Genomic DNA, 19,848 nt, shown 5'->3' with positions numbered 1-19,848 from the left:
GAGCCGAGGGCAAAACACTGCAGGCATTCATGGAGCAATGGCTGACCAATATGTTTGGAGCCAATACCTTCTCACCAGTATTCGCCATTGAATGGGCGTATAGAGTCCCCATGCGACCCTTGCCACCCAGGGCCCCACCACGTGCCATGATTATTAAATTACTTCACTTCAGAGATAGGGAAGCCATCCTTCGTCGGCACAGCTGGACGCACTATATCATCAGATGGCATGGGGGTACGCTTGCATTTGCATGCCTTCCTATGACAGTGGGTGCCCCCTGCACTCACATGTCAGCCATCCATACATGGTGTTGGGGGCAGAGCCTCCTGGGGCCTTTCGGGGTTAAATTGGAGGTCAGGCATGGCTTGGATTTCATTTCACCTTTCACTGAGGACACACACAGCTGTGGAGATTGCTTGCTGTGTCTCATTACTTTTATACTTAGGATATTCTCCTCACTCAGGTACTTACTATATTCACCTTTTTGATACTTACTTTATTTAGGCACACTTGCATATCTTACACATTGTTTATCCTATGAGCACTTATTCTCATTTATTTTAATTGGATCCTGTTGATTTTTCCACACAAGTTTATCTTTTTCCTTTTTCTTTTCTTATCTTGTCACCTTCTAGTATCCCCTTGCTATCCTATGTTTTCCACCATCTCCATGTCCCTACCATCCTTGATCCAGGCCTTACTTAGCTATACATATCTTTATGCCTATACTCATTGATTTTACTTTACTATTCTAGATGCCTGATAAACATATTTGTTTATAGCTTATACGCTCTATGGACTAATGAGGTTTTTAAGGATACATCGCTACCCACACAATTGTAGTTCACCTCTTTCCCCTCTTTCTTTGTCCATTTTGTCACCTGGTAGTACCCCTCTGTTGTCCTAGGTTTCTAACCATCTTCATGGCCCTACAACCTTTGGCTCAGGCCTTTCATTTTTGCATACATGCATACATTTCTTTATACCAATATCTATTGATTTCACTCTACTACTCTAGATGCCTGACAAACATACTTATGTTCACAGCCTATACTTTTTATCGACCAACGAGGACCCTAGGCATACATCACTACATCTTTGCCATGCCTGCTCTCCGTTTGGCCCTGGGTGGGGTCCCATTTGATTCTGCCCCCTCAGCTCCCTGGGGAGGCATCTGCTGCCGCCGTCTCGAGGCCGCACACCTGGAGCCATGGCCAAGCTCAGTGGTAAGTATGGGGGGGCCTACAACCCCTCCTACCCTGTGCCTTTATAACCAATACTGTGCTATATTGCCAAACATATATTTTTGTTCATCCTAGGTACATTGTTACACACATCCACCCCTGAAGAGCAAGCTGGATCTCACAAAACTAGTCGTGTAGTATGATGCCCGTGTACCATGTACTACTTCTACATTTATGTACCAATACTCCTTGTTTATATATATATATATATTTTTTTTTTTAATTGGCAACCGTTGGTGTTATTTATCCATGTAAACAATTGTATTTGAATAAACCATATACTATATTTACTACTGTTATGTTCACTGGCGGAAACAGTACCCACTTCATTTAAAGTCCCAGGGCGAATCCTTTGTTGTTTGTTATATATCTTGACTAATTCACCAGTCTATGTTACAAAAATGAAGCTTAACCACTTAAGGACCGCCGCATGGCAATGTATGTCGGCAGAATGGCACCGACAGGCACAAGCACGTACATGTACGTGCTTGCCTTCCAGCGGGTGGGGGTCCAATCGGACCCCCTCCCGCTGGCTGCGGCAGTCCGTTTTGCTTCAGGAGCGATCTGGGATGAGGGGATGGCCGTTGGTTTCTGGCCATCCCCTCTTGATCGCTCCTGGTGAATGAGAAGCTTCCCCCGCCTGTGTAGTGTAAACACAGGCAGGGAGGAAGTGATGTCTTTCTCCTCGGGGCGGTCTTTTTGACCGGCCTGCGAGGAGAACACATATTAAGTGCACCAAACACTAAACTAACATGTAGGTACACATAGGCACACAAATCACCCCCCCCCCCCCTCCCAGTCACAGTGTCACTGATTGCAGTGATCATTTACTGATCACTGCATTTAACCGTATAAGTGCCACTGGTGATGCTGGTTAGCCAGTTATTTATTTAGGTTCCCCGTCAGATTTTTATATAGCGTCAGGGACCCCCATATACTACCTAATAAAGATTTTAACCCCCTGATTGCCCCTAGTTAACACTTTCACCAGTGATCACCGTATAAGTGTTACGGGTGACTCTGGTTAGTTCGCTTTTTATAGCATCAGGGCGCAAACCATTTATTACCCAATAAAGGTTTAACCCCCTGATCACCCGGCGGGTAATATCAATTAGGTTTTAGGGTCAGGGTCTGCATCGCCCTAGGCAGCACTAGGTTAGTGCCAGTACCGCTAACACCCACGCGCAAAGCATACACCTCCCGTAGTGGTATAGTATCTGAACAGATCAATATCTGATCTGATCAGATCTATACTAGTGTCCCCAGCAGTTTAGGGTTCCAAAAAAAACGCATTGTTAGCGGGATCAGCCCAGATACCTGCTAGCACCTGCGTTTTGCCCCTCCGCCCAGCCCACCCAAGTGCAGTATCGATCGATCACTGTCACTTACAAAACACTAAACACAACTGCAGCGTTCGCAGAGTCAGGCCTGATCCCTGCGATCGCTAACAGTTTTTTTTGGTAGCGTTTTATATTTAAATCCTGAAGGCGGTGCTTGGTTTTCGGGGTCCTGTACTCGGCTAGGCTCCCAAAAAGTCCCCCACATGTGGTATCCCCATACTCGGGAGAAGCAGCAGAATTTATTTTGGGGTGTAATTTTACATATACCCATAGCATGTGTGAGTAATATATAATTTAGTGACAACTTTGTGCAAAAAAAAAAAAAATTTTAATATTCCTGCAACTTGTGGCAAAAATATAAAATATTTCATGGACCCTTAGAAATCCCGAAGGCAGTGATTGGTTTTCGGGGTCCCGTACGCGGCTAGACTCCCAAAAAGTCCCACATATGTGGTATCCCCGTACTCAGGAGAAGCAGCAGAATATATTTTGGGGTGCAATTCCACATATAACTATGGCATGTGTGAGCAATATATCGTTTAGTGACAACTTTTTGTAAACTTTTTTTTTTTGTGTCATTATTCAATCACTTGGGACAAAAAAAAATATTCAATGGGCTCAACATGCCCCTCAGCAATTTCCTTGGGGTGTCTACTTTCCAAAATGGGGTCATTTGGGGGGGTTTGTACTGCCCTGCCATTTTAGCACCTCAAGAAATGAGATAGGCAGTCATAAATTAAAAGCTTTGTAAATTCCAGAAAATGTACTCTAGTTTGTAGACGCTATAACTTTTGCGCTAACCAATATATGCTTATTGACATTTTTTTTACTAAAGACATGTGGCTGAATACATTTTGGCCTAAATGTACGACTAAAATTTAGTTAATTCGATTTTTCTTATAACAAAAAGTAGAAAATATCTTTTTTTTTTTTTTCAGTCTTTTTCCTTTTATATCGTAAAAAATAAAAATCGCAGAGGCAATCAAATACCATCAAAAGAAAGCTCTATTTGTGGGAAGAAAAGCATGCAAATTTCGTTTGGGTACAACATTGCATGACCGTGCAATTACCAGTTAAAGCAGTGCAGTGCAAAATTGTAAAAAGACCTCTGGTCCTTAGGCTGACAATTGTTCCGGGGCTGAAGTGGTTAAGGAGATAGACTCCATCCTTATCACGTTTGTCTAGAAGGGGGGAGCAGTTAGGATTGCTAAAAACACTTTACAATTACCAGTGCTGGAGGGTGGGCTGGCACTACCCTGCTTACAAACCTATTATATTGCCTCACAATTGACCCATGCGCATTGGTGGTTTCACCCAGAGGCCAACAATGCGGCCACGGCCCTGGTGGCAACTATACTCACCTCATATGAGTCCCTCCAGAATCTGATCCACCGTATGTCCCTTAGAGGAAGGGAGGGCACGTCCATCCTTGCAATGACCCTACAGATCTTTAAACTGACTAAAATGTTGCCATCAACTCAACATAAAACCTATTCGCCAAATACCCCATTATGGGGGAACCCAAATCTGCAGGAATTCTCCCGCAGAACGGATGGGGATAAAGGTCCAAAAAAGGGGTGAAAACGATCCTACATCTATTTGTAGACAACAGGTTCCGATCCTTTGAAGAATTCCGCCAAGACTATCAGTTACCACGCACAGCATATTTTCTTTATCTACAGATACGCCACACAGCATCCACCCAGTTTGGCCTGTGTAACAAAGGTTCAACCCTCTCTGCTAGAACAAATGCTAACAGATTCTTCCCATACTAAACTAGTCTCCGCATACTACAGATCTTTACTGCACTCTGCTACTCGTAGACTTAGTAACACGGCCAGCAAATGGAAAACTGATATCCCTGAGTTGATTGAGGACATCTGGCAGGAAATTTTACCCCTCCAGGTTCCTTGGTCATATCCTCCCGATATAAAGTTATACAAACCAAACTGTTATATAGATCTTATTTCACGCCATTATTACGGTTTGAACTTAATAAGCTACCCTCGGCATTATGTTCCAGATGCACCATGGCTGATGGCACATTTTTCCATTTAATGTGGGAATGTAATCAGATTAGGAAATTTTGGTCGGAGGTCACAGCCTTTCTTAGCTCTTTAACTAAAATACATATGTAATCCTTTGAGGTGTCTATTGGGTTATATTGATGATGAGGGTTTATCTAAACATGTGAAAATGTTCCTGCGAATAGCATTCTTTTTACGCTAAAAAAAAAAATCACTATTCATTGGAAATCTCAGGCCTCACCAACCATAGCCTTTTGGCTCAATATCATTAATCAGGCTATTCCACTATATAAGCTGACATGTATGGAACGCATGGGTTAGCTCCGAACATACTATTGCACCTATTATGTAAGAAACACTGGAAAATTATGTTCATTAAAGGATTTTTTTATGATAGAAGGAAGATACAGGGGCAAGTCTATGTATATCCACCAAATGTATACCAGTTTTCTGTATGTGATATTGGTTTGGGTGACGTTTGCTCTATATACATGTATGTATTGTTGCTGTTGTGTACCAAAAAAGAATAAAAATTACCTTTAAAAAAAAAAAAAAATAAAAAAAAAAAAAGAATGTCACAGGTGGGAAGAGTACCTTGCGCCCACAGACCAGGAAGACTAAGGAGCCATGCCGCAGGCAAAGGCCCTCATTTCTCATTTTCCACTCAAAAGAGGCTTTTCCGTCAGTCCGGGACTTCGCCAAAACGCTCCCAGTCCAACAGGACGTACCTTGGGGACGAAAGCACCCCTGCATCCACAAGCCTAACATGCCTGCGAGAAAGGTGTTAGCACGCGAAGGTTTGCCCCCGCCCATCATACGGGTGGGGAGGTTGCCTTCGGGAGTTTGCAGCCCGGGGTGCCTCTCGGCTATCTGGCCAATGGGTCTGCGAACTGACAAGTTCCTTGGCTACAAGATAGAGTTCCTCTCTTGGCCTCTCCACATAGTCAATGAGACTATGAGGGCGTACAATCAGGATCCAGTCATACAACGCCACGGCGGTGGCATATGTCAACCATCAAGTAGGAACAAGTAGCTCGTTTGCAGCATGGGAGGTTGCTCACATCCCTCAGTGGACAGAGCGACAGGTACCGGACTTGTCGGCCATTACATCCCGGGAGAAAGAAACTGGCAGAGTGGAAGCCGAGGGGGTTCCATTAATACTAATACCCTGGATTGGTCTTGGTGTCCCTGACACGCCGACCTAGTACGCCTGGTTGTGAAGGCTGCCTGACAACTGCCATTGCGAGAGGACCTTCTGTGTCAAGGTCTGATTCTCCATCTTGTTTTTACCATAGCTGGTTTTAACGGTATGGCTGCTGAGTGCCAGATGCTGAGGTACAGAGGCCTATCGGACTCGGTGATCTCAACTATGTTGAGGGCACGGAATTCTTCTTCTCGGAAGATATACCATCGTACCTGGATCTGAACCTGTTATTGCCTCTTCAGAAACCGCCGTTTGAGAACATCAGAGGAATTCCCTAGTTGACTCTTTCTCAGAAAAGGGGTCTTCTCGTGACCATCGGCCAGGAGGGTTTCGGAACTGGCGGCCTCGTTTTGCAAGTCGCCATATTTGGTTAACCATAAGGATAAAGTGGTGTTGCGTTTGCAACCTGCTTTTCTGTCGAAGGTGGTTTCGGCATTCCACATCAATGATGTTATTGTGTTAGCATCTCTGTGTCCTAAACCGACACATTCTAAGAGGTGGCCCTTTATTCCCTGGACATGATCAGAGTTATAAGGATATATTGTCTGCCACAGCTCCCCTGCGGGAGTTAGATCTGTTTGTTTCGGTAGCTGGTCCAGAACAGAGGTATGGCGATCTAGTCGATCACCATTTCCGGGTGGGTCAGACAGATGTAGTACAGGCCTATGCCTTGAAGGGGCAGGTGCCCCCCTTTCCTGCCATGGCCCATTCTACCAGAACAATTGGGGCCTCTCGGGCTTCCGACATCGTGTGTCAGTCGCTCTGGTGTGCAAGGTGGCGATTTAGTCGTCCGTTCACACTTTTATCAAGTTCTACTGAGTGGATGTATGCGCATCGTCTGATGCTTGCTTAGCCACAAGCGTTTTACACAGAGTGGATGTAAGCGCATTGTCTGATGCTTGCTTGGCTGCAAGTCTGCGGGCGGCCGTGTAATGTTGCAATTCTGCACTACTTTTTCTGTTTAAAAAATAGTTACTTTTGAGTATAATGCACTGTTGCATTGTTACCACAAGTTCTGATGCGGTCAGATGAGGTGGTGAATCCCTTGTTTGGGGGCACTTCTCAATGTGGGTGAAGTTCTTTTATGCTGTTTCCCACCCCTCGTTCTGATACTGCTTGGGGGCGTCCCAATGGTCAAGTATAAAGGAGCTGTGTCAGTCAGTGAATGTAAGAGAAAATAGGATTTTTGTACTAACTGTAAAATCCTTTTCTCTGTAGTTCACCTACTTACACAGCACACACTCACCCACCCCTCTAATTGTTTTACGTTATACTGCTGGTTGACGTACTTAAGCTGCAGGAAGCAGGCTGGGGGGTTGTTGTTGAAGGCACCGCCCCTTGGGCGGAACTAGAAAGTTCTGTTTTTTTTTTACATGTTAACATGTTCTGCCTAGTCCTCTCCTGAAGGTGCTTAACAACCCAATGGTCAAGAATAAAGGAGCTGTGTCAGTCAGTGAACTACAGAGAAAAGGATTTTAGGGCGAGTACAAAAATCCTATTTTTGGGTGTAGTTCAATCCAATGTCACTTCCTGTTAGTATACTGACATGGTGCAAGATGGATCTGGCTGGGTGCATTTGGAGAAGTCCAACTGGGAAAGAAAATACTTGACTTTGAGGTTTACATTGCATTTATTATAATGTTTTTTTGAAGGTTTGTTTTATTTTATATATTTAAAAGAGCAGTGCACCACTACATTCACTTTTTTTTTGATTCAGTACACTGAGCAAGTGTTTGCAACTGTTCCACGCATTCATTTTATAATTTAGGTTTAGCAGCACATGAGTTTTTTTATATTAATATATTATACTAAATTTAGGACATGCACAGCTCTCTCTCTCACTCTCATGAGTTTGCAAGGAAGGGAAGGGGGGTGAGTCATAAGAGGGCCAATGAGAGCCGCAGGGCTGCAGAGCTAGAGGTGTTCTAGTGAGACAATCCTCCCTACAATTAGAATCACTCCCTAGGACACACTTAACCCCTTGATCGCCCCCTAGTGTTTAATCCCTTCCCTGCCAGTGTCATTTACACATGAATCAGTGCATTTTTATAGCAGTGGTCGCTGTATAAATGACAATGGTCCCAAAATAGTGTCAGAAGTGTTGACAATGTTGCAGTCATGATAAAAAAAATTGCAGATCGCCGCCATTACTAGTTAAAAAAAAAAAAAAAAAAAAAAAAAAAAAAAAAATGCCATAAATCTATCCCCTATTTTGTAGACACCAACGTTTGCGCAAACCAATCAATATACGCTTATTGCATTTTTTTTACCAAAAATATATACAAGAATACATATCAGCCTAAACTAAGAAAGAAATTAGTTTTTTTAATTATATTTTTTGGGGATATTTATTATAGCAAAAAGTAAAAAATATTGCTTTTTTTTCCAAAATTGGCGCTCTTTTTTGTTTATAGTGCAAAAAATAAAAACCAGAGGTGATCAAATACCACCAAAAGAAAGGTCTTTTTGCGGAAAAAAAAAAGACGTCAATTTTGTTTGGGTGCAATGTCGCACGACCGCGCAATTGTCAGTTAAAGCAACACAGTGCTGAATCGCAAACAGTCCTCTGGTCAGGAAGGGGGTAAATCCTTCCGGGGCTGAAGTGGTTAAACTCACAAAACAGCTTGGCTCAGCAATGAAAAAGTTATTATGTGAGCACTGAATTCAGCATGTAAACAGTCAATCATCTAGCAACATGATACCGTATTGAGACTTTATTTATAGCAATTTCAATCAAAGCATCCATATTTTTAAGTCGGTTGCTATATTTTCATTTTTCAGATTCTGTTATTGCTTTGTTTTTTTTCTTATATTTACATTTTTTTTTATTAAAAGATATGAGCTTCCCATACCGGGAGTCGAACCCGGGCCGCCTGGGTGAAAACCAGGAATCCTAACCGCTAGACCATATGGGATTCATAGTAAAAGCTGTTCTTGACGAGCGTGCAGACACTGAGTGAAGGTCAGCATGATAACATCTGAAAGGGTTCTATTTTGTACTTCCACTTCAGGCACTGGCAGAATTGTAATTATCATAAAAAAAGATCAGCACCATATAATATACATAACAAAGTATAATCAGAACACAGACCATACATAGTCCTAATACTCAAAATCAGGAAACAGAATTCATGAATTTCAGCATACTTTTGAATATGTGAATTGAAGTAAAAGATTTCCTTCGAGCCGGAATTGAACCAGCGACCTAAGGATTGCTGTGTGTATTTCCTCTACAGTCCTCCGCTCTACCAACTGAGCTATCGAAGGCTTGGGAAAAATGTTACAGGAATTACTATAAACCATGTAGGCTGTCAGAGCCATACATGGTGGGGTTGGGGGTGCTGCCAGAGCCGCGAGCCCCATGATGGGGGGGGGTCGGTGGGCACAGTGGCTGCACATGGTGGGCACAGCGGCTGGCCAGCTAAAACCTGTCCTAGGTTGCTAATGTGACTTGCATGCATAAACATGTAGACCGGCTAATAACCTTAATACAGTTTATATACTCACACGTGAGATAAAAGCAGAGTTATTCACTGACTTTATATAAGAATACCATATAACAGTTGTATATTGTGTTCACAGAAGCTAACGAGAAACATGTGCCTTTTAAGATTCATTGTATGACAGTAAAAGGTAAGCTCAAAGACACAGCAGAATTGAAACCAGAAAACAGTTAAACCTTTGTGACTCAGGAGTTTTGACCAATCACAGCCAATCTCACACTGATCAAGAGTCTTGGCCAATCACAGACAGCCTTACACCTATTTTGTCTGGAAATTACCCAGCACATTGTTAGAACTCATTACATCAGAGAGAGGACCTAAATAGATTACAGATCCAGCCAGCATTCAGTTTTATGGAAGCAAGTGGCCAAAATAGGCATTTCTTACAGTTATATATATATATATATATATATATATATATATGTTACTATTGTTAAATAATGTGATTAGAACTATATACTGAACTAGTTATGTGTTCACTTGTAGTTCCACCAAACAAATGTTCAAGCAAACAGACACCATAGCAAACATTCAAACAAACAAGCATACAAATTGCAATAACAAACAAGTAAAACTATTTCTTATGCCTCAGAGAGATCATAAAGTGTCTAAAGTATTTAAAGTGAAAGTACAGATCCTGAATAGAGAAATACATCTACCATTTTATGTAGAATGACAAGATTGAATAGTTGAACCACCATTTTGTTACACTTTATTCAACACGTTTGTACATGCAATGTCTGTTGCACAATTGTCAGTGTTCTATATGAAGAAAAGCTGAAGTTAATAAAGAAGACATAGAGGTTTGGTGTGCTCTTTAAACCTACTGCTTCCATAGAACGGTGCTAGAGGAATTTTAGAGTAAGAGATAGTCCTGTTTGGACTAAAAGGTCAGAAATAAAAATTCTTCTAATGCCACAGCGCATAAGGAACTTCATAGTGCTGCGCCTTCCACAGGCACAGCGGCTGCATTTGATGGGCACGGTGGCTGCATATGATGGGCATAGTGAGGCTGCAATTGTTTTTTTTTATTTATTTTTTTTCAGTTTGTTTGCGCCCCCCTCTAAAAAAAATTTGGGCACTAGCCGCCATTGCTCCATTCCAGTTCAGATTTCAGCCTGAATGTTTAGCTGAATTTGGACCTACAATGGACCAAAAGACACAGGACTCCTGTGCAATTTGCACTGAAGCCGCTCTGGACATGTATGAACCGGGAGCTGGTCACAATCTCCTGCTATGCGAATTGGATATGAGGAATCCCGCATCCAATTGGTGAGATTGTGAACCCAGCCTTAGGGTTGTAATGGATTCCTTGTTTTAGATACAAGGACATGCAAATGCTCTCAGCTATAGTAAGGCAAGGCTGTTTGTCAAGAGTGTTCTATGAAAGAAAACATCCCCTGCATCCCTCTAGATGTAAAAGCTCCTCCCTGTCGGTCACAAAAGGGGGTAAACAGCCAATTATCTAGCAACCCGATAACAGTCAAGAATGTCATTTAGTTTGAGCAAAAAAAAAATTGTATTTTGTAACTGTTGAAAAAATGTCTCAGGCAAATATTTCTCCCTGCTTGTATTTAACTCACCATGTAATTGGGAATGTTGCCACTAACCATTGGCATAATGTAATGATTTTAAACTTTACGGGGGTATAGCTTGTGAGCATTTTCTTTTCATAAAGATTTGCATTATGCTTATAGTCCAATGTTATCAAAATTTAAAATGGCTGGCATAATATAAAAAAAAAAATTGCAATCTTCCCATACCGGGAGTCGAACCCGGGCCGCCTGGGTGAAAACCAGGAATCCTAACCGCTAGACCATATGGGAGACATGATGATGTTTGCACTTAAAGTGTTTCTAAACCAATAATAGTAAAACCAATATGTTTATGTAGGCAAGCTCTGCATTGTGTAAAAAGGCAATTTGATCTTGTCTTCTCTGATCCTCCCCTTCATCCACAGTCCCCAATCCATCTGCTGATAGCACAGATCCCTGGGAGGCACTATGCACACGCTCAGTTTGATGTGTATTGCTAGAGTCTTTGTTTTGGAAGGGTGTATGTTGTGCTGCGATTTGGGATCATTATTACTCAGGATTTATATAGCGCCAATTGTTTGCCCAGTGCTGTACAATGTGAGGGCAGACAGTACAATTTCAATACAGGAGGAATCAGAAGGCCCTGCTCCTTAGAGCTTACAATGTGCAGAATTGCAGTGATTCTGCCTACATTTCCAGATCATATTGTGAACAGGGCTATACCCATTTTTTCCCTCAGACGCCTCTATATACACCCTATATTGCCAAAAGTATTGGGACACCTGCCTTTGCACGCACATGAATTTTAATGGTATCCCAGTCTTAGTCTGTAGGGTTCAGTATTAAGTTGGCCCACCCTTTGCAGCTATAACAGCTTCATCTCTTCTGGGAAGGCTGTCCACAAGGTTTAGGAGTGTGTCTATGGGAAGGCTTGACCATTCTTACAGAAGCTCATTTGCAAGGTCAGACACTGATGTGGATGAGAAGGCCTGGCTTTCAGTCTCTGCTCTAATTCATCTCAAAAGGTGTTTTATTGGGTTGAAGTGAGGACTCTGTTAGGGTTTCCACCTGTCCGGGATTCACCCGGACAGTTCGGGTCTTGAAGCGTGTGCCCAGGTTTTGTACTGCATGTAACCCGGGCACGTGATTCAGCCCAGACAAGGGACAGACCATTCAGGCAGGGGGGCCATTAGCACACCTGCCACTGTGGAGATAGGAGCAGTGGCATTGCTTGTAAATAAGTACTGTACACTGTGCCTGTAGTGTGTTGTGGAATCCAAAGCTCCTTTCTGTTTCCCCCCTCCCCTCCTCCATTCTCCTGCAGGGTCTCTCTGTTCTGACTCAACCCCCAATCACCAGTGCTTGTGCTGAGAGCTGGCAGACGGAGCTCACTGTAGCTCCTGTTGGGCTGGCTGCTGCTCACACACTACATGCAGGGAGGAGGTGAGCTGATTTTTTCTGAGAAGTCTCCTTGGTTGGAAGGTTGCAAACTTTCAAGAGGATTTGTTCTTCAGATGATGCAGTGAAGGGTGAAGGTGATAGGAGAATCAGAGGTGATCTGAGTGTGAGGGTGGGAGTATGCAGCCCACCACATTTGACAGAACTCCTAAGCAGCACACATGTCTGTCTTTGCAAACCTCCCTCACTTGTTCAGACCACATAATGTGAAGATAAAGTATGACCAGCTACTTAACCCTGTGTTTATGTGGTGAGTTTACAGACTCAGACCCTGGATAACACGGGCTATATGAATGGTCATCAATTACCTCCACATCATCTGGATATACAGAGTGCTAGGAGCTGGCTTGCATAGATCTGTACTTACAGCTTATAACATTGTTTTCATCTAGTAGTACTGTTGTGTGATTTATTATTGTACACATTAGTAGAGGAGCACAAGAACTTTTTTTTGATTACAGACATTACTATCTGACCACTTCTCTGCCCCCAATGCCTCCCAGCTTGCATCACCCCCAGACCACTTTATACATCCAACTGACAGACATACAAAAGCTTTTGTTTCATACATTTGCAAAACCACCCATTTAACACCCAGGAACTGTCCAAGAAGGTTTGTCCTGCACTTTCAGCCAGTAAGCCAGCAAACAGAGTTTCGATGCAGAAGGGCTTAGTATTAGTATTTAAGCCTTAAACAAATACAACATCTGCTTGGCAGAGCCACCAACTAAACTCATGTCAGTTCCTGACTATTAGGGCCGGTTCGCACTATTGCGATGTGAGAACCTTGCAAATTAACTGCGGGGTTCCTGCATCACAACCGGGGTGCACGGAAGTTCACACTGCCATATGCGAACTGCTGGGGAGTGTCATCATATGTTAACACCCCCATTTCAGCTCACGTATTGCACGGCAAACTGACAGTTTGGACATGAATTGGATCGCATATGTGTGAACACACATGTGATCTGATTCTGGTCGGAACAGAAAAGGGGTCCTATGCCCGTTTGCACTGAATGCGGTGTGATATCAGCCATACTATCTGTATGGCTGAAATCGCACCCGCACAGACATCGCTTGTAATGGGAACAGCAGTGTGCTGCAAATTACTTGCTATGGCAGACATCGCAATAGTGTGAACCAGCCCTTAATGTCCCCAACACAAACAGCCCCTTTTTTGTGTCGTGTCTTGCCCTTTCAGCAGCAGGCTCTCACAGAAGAGAGAACAAAAGCATGTCCTGAGCTCAGAAAACATTTACATGCCCTGCTGACTGAAGAAGCAATGTAGTCGTGGCCGAGTGGTTAAGGCGATGGACTAGAAATCCATTGGGGTCTCCCCGCGCAGGTTCAAATCCTGCCGACTACGTGTATTTTTATTTATTTTTTTAAGTTATTCTCTCTAAAAAATGCTGCTGAATGTGTTTACACAAATATAGCCTAGGTCTATGGAAAGCTTAGCACATGTCCGAGATAACATAAAGGAGTTTTTTTTTTCCCCTAGAATTTTTATTGTTTTCTTGAATAATTTGTACAAACAAGAGGTTATCATACAGAATGTGTCAAATAACGCTTATATTGGAAGAATGGTAAATCCAGTATGTGCGGTTCATCTGATGAGAATTTGTACTCTTAACGGAATAGAAATTGTTAGTTGATCAACAGTTGATGAACAGTTGCACCATTTTACAGTTTAACAAGTTTAGATTCCTTGTCAAAAACCCATTCTGAGTAGTTTAGAGTATGATAAAGTATAGATATAAAATTGGAATACAATAAAAATAAAGAATAAAAACCAAAAAAAAAATATAAAAAAGGAAGGAAAAGTAATGACTGAAACTGTTGAAAGAAAGTGTCATTTCAGACCAGAGGCTATGTAGGATGTATTTTTAATGCCTTGGGGTTGTTTTTACAATTTTTCCTAAAGTATAACTACAGGCAACTAAGTATTGGACGGAACAGCAAGGAATTATAACTCCTGTTGGGATTTTTATTATGGTCTGTGTCCTTGGGTTGTCCCCAGTAATAGAGGTGAAATCTTTCAATGTGGACATTAGTTCTGGTGACAACCAGGGATTCCCTCACTTTGGAGAGTTTCTCTTACTTCCTGTTTGGCCAGGGGACAGGAAGTGAAGGGAAATTTCACCAATGGAGCACAGATGAAACATAAAAACATGACAGGGGTTATAACCTCTATTACTCTATTCAAAATAGAGCAAAAAAAAAAAAAAAAAAAACGCATGTGCACATTGAGTAGTTGTAGTTTTGTGAAATTTCCCTTCATATCCCCAGCTCCAAAAAAAATTATAAAAATAATGTATATAAGATACAAAGAATTTAGAAAAATGCACGTCATTTAGTAAGGGTTTACATCTACTCTGTCAGCAAATTTTGTAAACAAGTAATTTTTCTCCTTCACTGATGGGCACTGATTAGGTGGCACCGATGAGGCACGAATATGCTGCACTTATGGGCAATGATAGGGAGAACTGATGGGTGGCACTCGTGGGCACAGATAGGCAGCACTGGTGGGCATTTATGGACACCACTGACTGGCATCACTAATGGCCATTAATTGCTGGCACAGATTGGTGGCAATTGTGGCCACTGGTGGGCACTTAATTGTAATCAGGGCACTGATGATCAGTGCCCTGATTACATACCTAGGTGTCCCTTGTGAGGAGATGCCGCTGATCAGCTCTCCTCACACTCTGTCCTTACAGGCATCTCCATGTTTACATGTGACCGGCTGTAATTGGACACAGCCGATCACATGGTTAAAGAGCCGACAAGTGGTTATGGAGGCCTGCCCCCTGCCAATCCAAGTTGGGGATTGGTCAAGGCTCCTTAGAACACCCCAGGCAGCCCCCCCCCCCCTCTCCTAGAATCCTCTAGAAGCCAGAGGGAGGTAACCGAGAAGTGATGCTGCATGTGAGTCAACTGCTGCTACTCTAGGCCACTCCCAGCCCACACAGATCAAAACAAAAAGGCCTAGCTTACAGCTAGGCCTGATTAAATTTACCTACACTCGCAAAAATCATACTTCTAACACCTACCTAAAGTAGAGGGTGCTACACAAGCAAGTTTCTGGAATAGAGTATACTCACAATCCAAGGGTTTACTGTAATTGCATATTTATATTAGATTGTAAGCTCTTATGAGCAAGGCCCTCCTAACACTCTTGTATTTTATTGTAACTGTACTGTCTCCCTTTATATTGCAAAGCACTATGCAAACTGTTGGCGCTATATACATTCTGAATAATAATAATACCAGCATAAGGATTTAAAGTAGTCAGTGTTGATTGAGAGAGTAAAGTTCAACTTAAAGAGGGAGTCCACCTACAAAAAATTATTAAAAGCCAGCATCTACAAATACATCAGCTGCTGACTTTTAATAAATGGACACTTACCTGTCCCAGGGTCCAGCGATGTCGGAAGCCAAGCAATATCTCCGCTGCCATTCTCATTTAGGGAATCAGCAAGTGAAGCTTTACGGCTTCCCTTCCCGGTTCCCTACTGTGCATGCACGAGTCGTGCTGCACGTCGTAAGTGGTCCCCGCTATCTCCTGGGACCTGTGTGTTTCCCAGGAGACAGCGGGGGGGGAGTGCGGGTAGGGGCATGACTCACACAGGAGTCTATTCCCGGAAGTGGGTGCAGATACCTGTATTATATAGGTATCTGCACACCCCTCCCCCCGAAAGGTGCCAATTGTGGCACTGGAGGGGGGGAGGAATCCGATGAGCGGAAGTTCCACTTTTGGGTGGAACTCTGCTTTAAGGAAAGTCATTACAAACAGGTTTGTCCTGCACTTTCAGTCAGTTAGGCAGCAAACACAGTTTAAATGCAGAAGGGCTTAGTATAGCTGGTCCATAACCTAGAACTAATACAACATCTGCTTGTCAGAGCCACTAACTAAACTCATGTCAGTTCCTGACTATTAAAGTGTCCCCAACACAAACGACTCCTTTTTTGTGTCTTGCCTTTTCAGCAGCAGGCTCTCACAGAAGAGAGAACAAAAGCATGTCCTGAGCTCAGATCAGAAAGACGTTTAACCAGTTGCCGACCGCCGCACGCCGATGTACGTCGGTAGAATGGCACGGGCAGGCATAAGGACATACATGTACTTCCCTTGCCTCCCGCGGGTCGGGGGCCCGATCGGGCCCCCGCCCGGTGCCTGCGGCGGTCGGTTTTCGTCCGGGAGCGATCCGGGACGAGGGGGCGGCCATTCATTCATGGCCACCCCCTCGCGATCGCTCCCGACGAATAGAAATCCCCGGTGACATCACTTCCTCTCCTGTAATGTAAACACAGGAGAGGAAGTGATGTATTCTTTCCTCAGTGTCGGTATTTTTCATTCCGACACGGAGGAGAGCGGATCGGTGAGTTGCACCAACACTCTACACACACAGTAGAACATGCCAGGCACACTCACACCCCCCCTTTACCCCCCGATCACCCCCCCAATTACCCCTGCCCCCCAGTCACAGTGACACCAATGTCATTTTATTTTATTTTTTTGCATTGGTGTCATTTGTGACTGTAATAACTGTTAGGGCAGTTAGAGTTAGCCCCCTTTAGTTCTAATGTACCCCCCTAACCCCCCCAATAAAGGTTTAACCCCGTGATCACCCCCCGTCGCCAGTGTCACTAAGGCTGGGTTCACATTGCAGCGGTTTATGAGAACGAATGTGATTCGCACCGCACTGCAGTGCAAATCACATCCGATCTCTGTGCGATTCGAGTTCAGCCATTCGCCGCACCCGCCGCAAATTCGCACGGGACCCTTTTTTTGGCCCGCAGCAGAATCGGATCGCATGGGTGTTCACACCATGCGATCCGAGTTTGCAGATCGCACTGCGATATGCGAACTGATCTGGGGGTGTCAGTAACATTTCACTGACACTCCCAGCAGTTCGCATAGGGCAGTGTGAACTGCCGCCGGGAGGCATGCGATGCGGGAACCCGCCGCGGATTCGCGGCGTTTCCGCATCGCTCCAGTGTGAACCCAGCCTAATAAGCGATCATTTTTCTGATCGCCGTATTAGTGTCACAGGTGACGCTAGTTAGGCAGGTAGGTATTTAGGTTCGCCGCAGCTTTTTATAGCGCCAGGGACCCCCATATACTACCGCATAAAGCCCCCTGATTGCCCCCTAGTTAACCCTTTCACCAGTGATCACCATATAACTGTTACAGGTGACGCTGGTTGGTTAGTTATTTTTTTATAGTTTCAGGGCACCCGCCATTTATTACCTAATAAAGGTTTAACCCCCTGATCACCCGGCGGGTGTCATTTGTGACTAATAACTGTTAGGGCAGTTAGGGTTAGCCCCCTTTAGTTCTAAGGTACCCCCCTAACCCCCCCAATAAAGGTTTAACCCCGTGATCACCCCCCGTCGCCAGTGTCACTAAGGCTGGGTTCACATTGCAGCGGTTTATGAGAACGGATGTGATTCGCACCGCACTGCAGTGCAAATCACATCCGATCTCTGTGCGATTCGAGTTCAGCCATTCGCCGCACCCGCCGCAAATTCGCACGGGACCCTTTTTTTGGCCCGCAGCAGAATCGGATCGCATGGGTGTTCACACCATGCGATCCGAGTTTGCAGATCGCACTGCGATATGCGAACTGATCTGGGGGTGTCAGTAACATTTCACTGACACTCCCAGCAGTTCGCATAGGGCAGTGTGAACTGCCGCCGGGAGGCATGCGATGCGGGAACCCGCCGCGCATTCGTGGCGTTCCCGCATCGCTCCAGTGTGAACCCAGCCTAATAAGCGATCGTTTTTCTGATCGCTGTATTAGTGTCACAGGTGACGCTAGTTAGGCAGGTAGGTATTTAGGTTCGCTGCAGCTTTTTATAGCGCCAGGGACCCCCATATACTACCGCATAAAGCCCCCTAATTGCCCCCTAGTTAACCCTTTCACCAGTGATCACCATATAACTGTTACAGGTGACGCTGGTTGGTTAGTTATTTTTTTATAGTTTCAGGGCACCCGCCATTTATTACCTAGTCTCACTAGTGTACCCCTAAATTTAGGGGTGTCTACTTTCCAAAATGGGGTCATTTGGGGGGGGTTTGTGCCATCTTGGCATTTTATGGCCTTCAAAACTGTAACGCCCTTAGAAAGCCTGAAGGCGGTGCTTGGTTTTCGGGGCCCCGTACGCGGCTAGGCTCCCAAAAAGTCCCACATATGTGGTATCCCCATACTCAGGAGAAGCAGCAGAATTTATTTTGGGGTGTCATTTCACATACGCCCATAGCATGTGTGAGCAATATATAATTTAGTGACAACTTTGTGTAAAAAAAAAAAAAATTTTTTTTTTTTGTCATTATTCAATCGCTTGAGGCAAAAAAATAAAATATTCAATGGGCTCAACATGCCACTTATCAATTTCCTTAGGGGGTCTACTTTCCAAAATGGGGTCATTTGGGGGGGTTTTGTACTGCCCTGCCATTTTAGCACCTCAAGAAATGAGATAGGCAGTCGTAAACTAAAAGCTGCGTAAATTCCAGAAAACGTACCTTAGTTTGTAGATGTGACAACTTTTGCGCAAACCAATAAATATACAATTATTGACTTTTTTTTTACCAAAGACATGTGGCTGAATACATTTTGGCCTAAATGTATGACTAAAATTGAGTTTATTGGATTTTTCTAATAACAAAAAGTAGAAAATATCATTTTTTTTCAAAATTTGCGGTCTTTTTACGTTTATATCGCAAAAAATAAAAATCGCAGAGGCAATCAAATACCATCAAAAGAAAGCTCTATTTGTGGGAAGAAAAGGACGCAAATTTTGTTTGGGTACAACATTGCATGACCGCGCAATTACCAGTTAAAGCAGCGCAGTGCCAAAGTGTAAAAAGACCTCTGGTCATTTACCAGCAAAATGGTCCGGTCTGAAAGTGGTTAAACAGCTAATGAGCTGCACATGTATGAGCGTGCCCTGCCGACTAAAGAAGCAATGTAGTCGTGGCCGAGTGGTTAAGGCGATGGACTAGAAATCCATTGGGGTCTCCCCGCGCAGGTTCAAATCCTGCCGACTACGTCTTCTTTTGTCAAGTACACTTTACAAAATGCTGCTGAATTTGTTTACACAAATATAGCCTATGTCTATGGAATGCTTAGCACGTATTCAAGATCACGTATAAGGAGGCATTTTTAATGGCTTGGGGTTGTTTTTACAATTTTTCTTTAAAGTATAAAACTACAGGCAACTTTTTTTTTTTTTTTTTTTTAAGTTTTGAACAGAACTGCAAAGATTTATCACTCCTGTCTGGATTTTTACTGCAGTCTGTGTCCTTGTTGGGGAGATTTAAGATTCAAAGCATTCAGAAAAATACATTCCTGTGCACATCACATGCCATGTCTGTATAGTGTGATTTGAGCCACACATTTTGTATGGCTTAAATAGCGTCGCATTTGCACTAAAATGGTGCAGGAATGGGTTTCTGGCAATCGTACTTTGTGATCTGTTTCAGGGAGTTGTTAATCTAATGTTGACACGTGCAGCAGATCACATGGACGCCTTT

The 19,848-nt window shown here is 43.6% G+C and overlaps 1 long non-coding RNA gene and 3 other non-coding genes across 4 annotated transcripts; 3 read left to right on the top strand and 1 right to left on the bottom strand.

Moving 5' to 3' along the window:
- The first annotated feature begins 379 nt into the window (after positions 1-379).
- LOC143990297 (uncharacterized) lies at positions 380-1,534 on the top strand. Its single transcript, XR_013277261.1, has 3 exons — positions 380-463; positions 1,048-1,226; positions 1,320-1,534. It is a non-coding gene; the product is annotated as an uncharacterized LOC143990297 (long non-coding RNA).
- Positions 1,535-8,992: 7,458 nt separating this feature from the next.
- TRNAY-GUA (transfer RNA tyrosine (anticodon GUA)) lies at positions 8,993-9,082 on the bottom strand. The gene is given in 2 exon segments: positions 8,993-9,028; positions 9,046-9,082. It is a non-coding gene; the product is annotated as a tRNA-Tyr (tRNA).
- A 4,513-nt stretch (positions 9,083-13,595) lies between these two features.
- Positions 13,596-13,677, top strand: TRNAS-AGA (transfer RNA serine (anticodon AGA)). Its single transcript has one exon. It is a non-coding gene; the product is annotated as a tRNA-Ser (tRNA).
- Positions 13,678-19,282: 5,605 nt separating this feature from the next.
- TRNAS-AGA (transfer RNA serine (anticodon AGA)) lies at positions 19,283-19,364 on the top strand. Its single transcript has one exon. It is a non-coding gene; the product is annotated as a tRNA-Ser (tRNA).
- Positions 19,365-19,848: the final 484 nt, after the last annotated feature.

Source organism: Lithobates pipiens, unplaced genomic scaffold (assembly GCF_037356315.1).
Source record: "Lithobates pipiens isolate NorthernLeopardFrog02 unplaced genomic scaffold, aLitPip1_a1.2 Scaffold_18, whole genome shotgun sequence".
Lineage (NCBI taxonomy): Eukaryota > Metazoa > Chordata > Amphibia > Anura > Ranidae > Lithobates > Lithobates pipiens.
The sequence above is the reverse complement of the archived record's forward strand: the minus strand, read 5'-3'. Positions and strand labels throughout refer to the sequence as shown.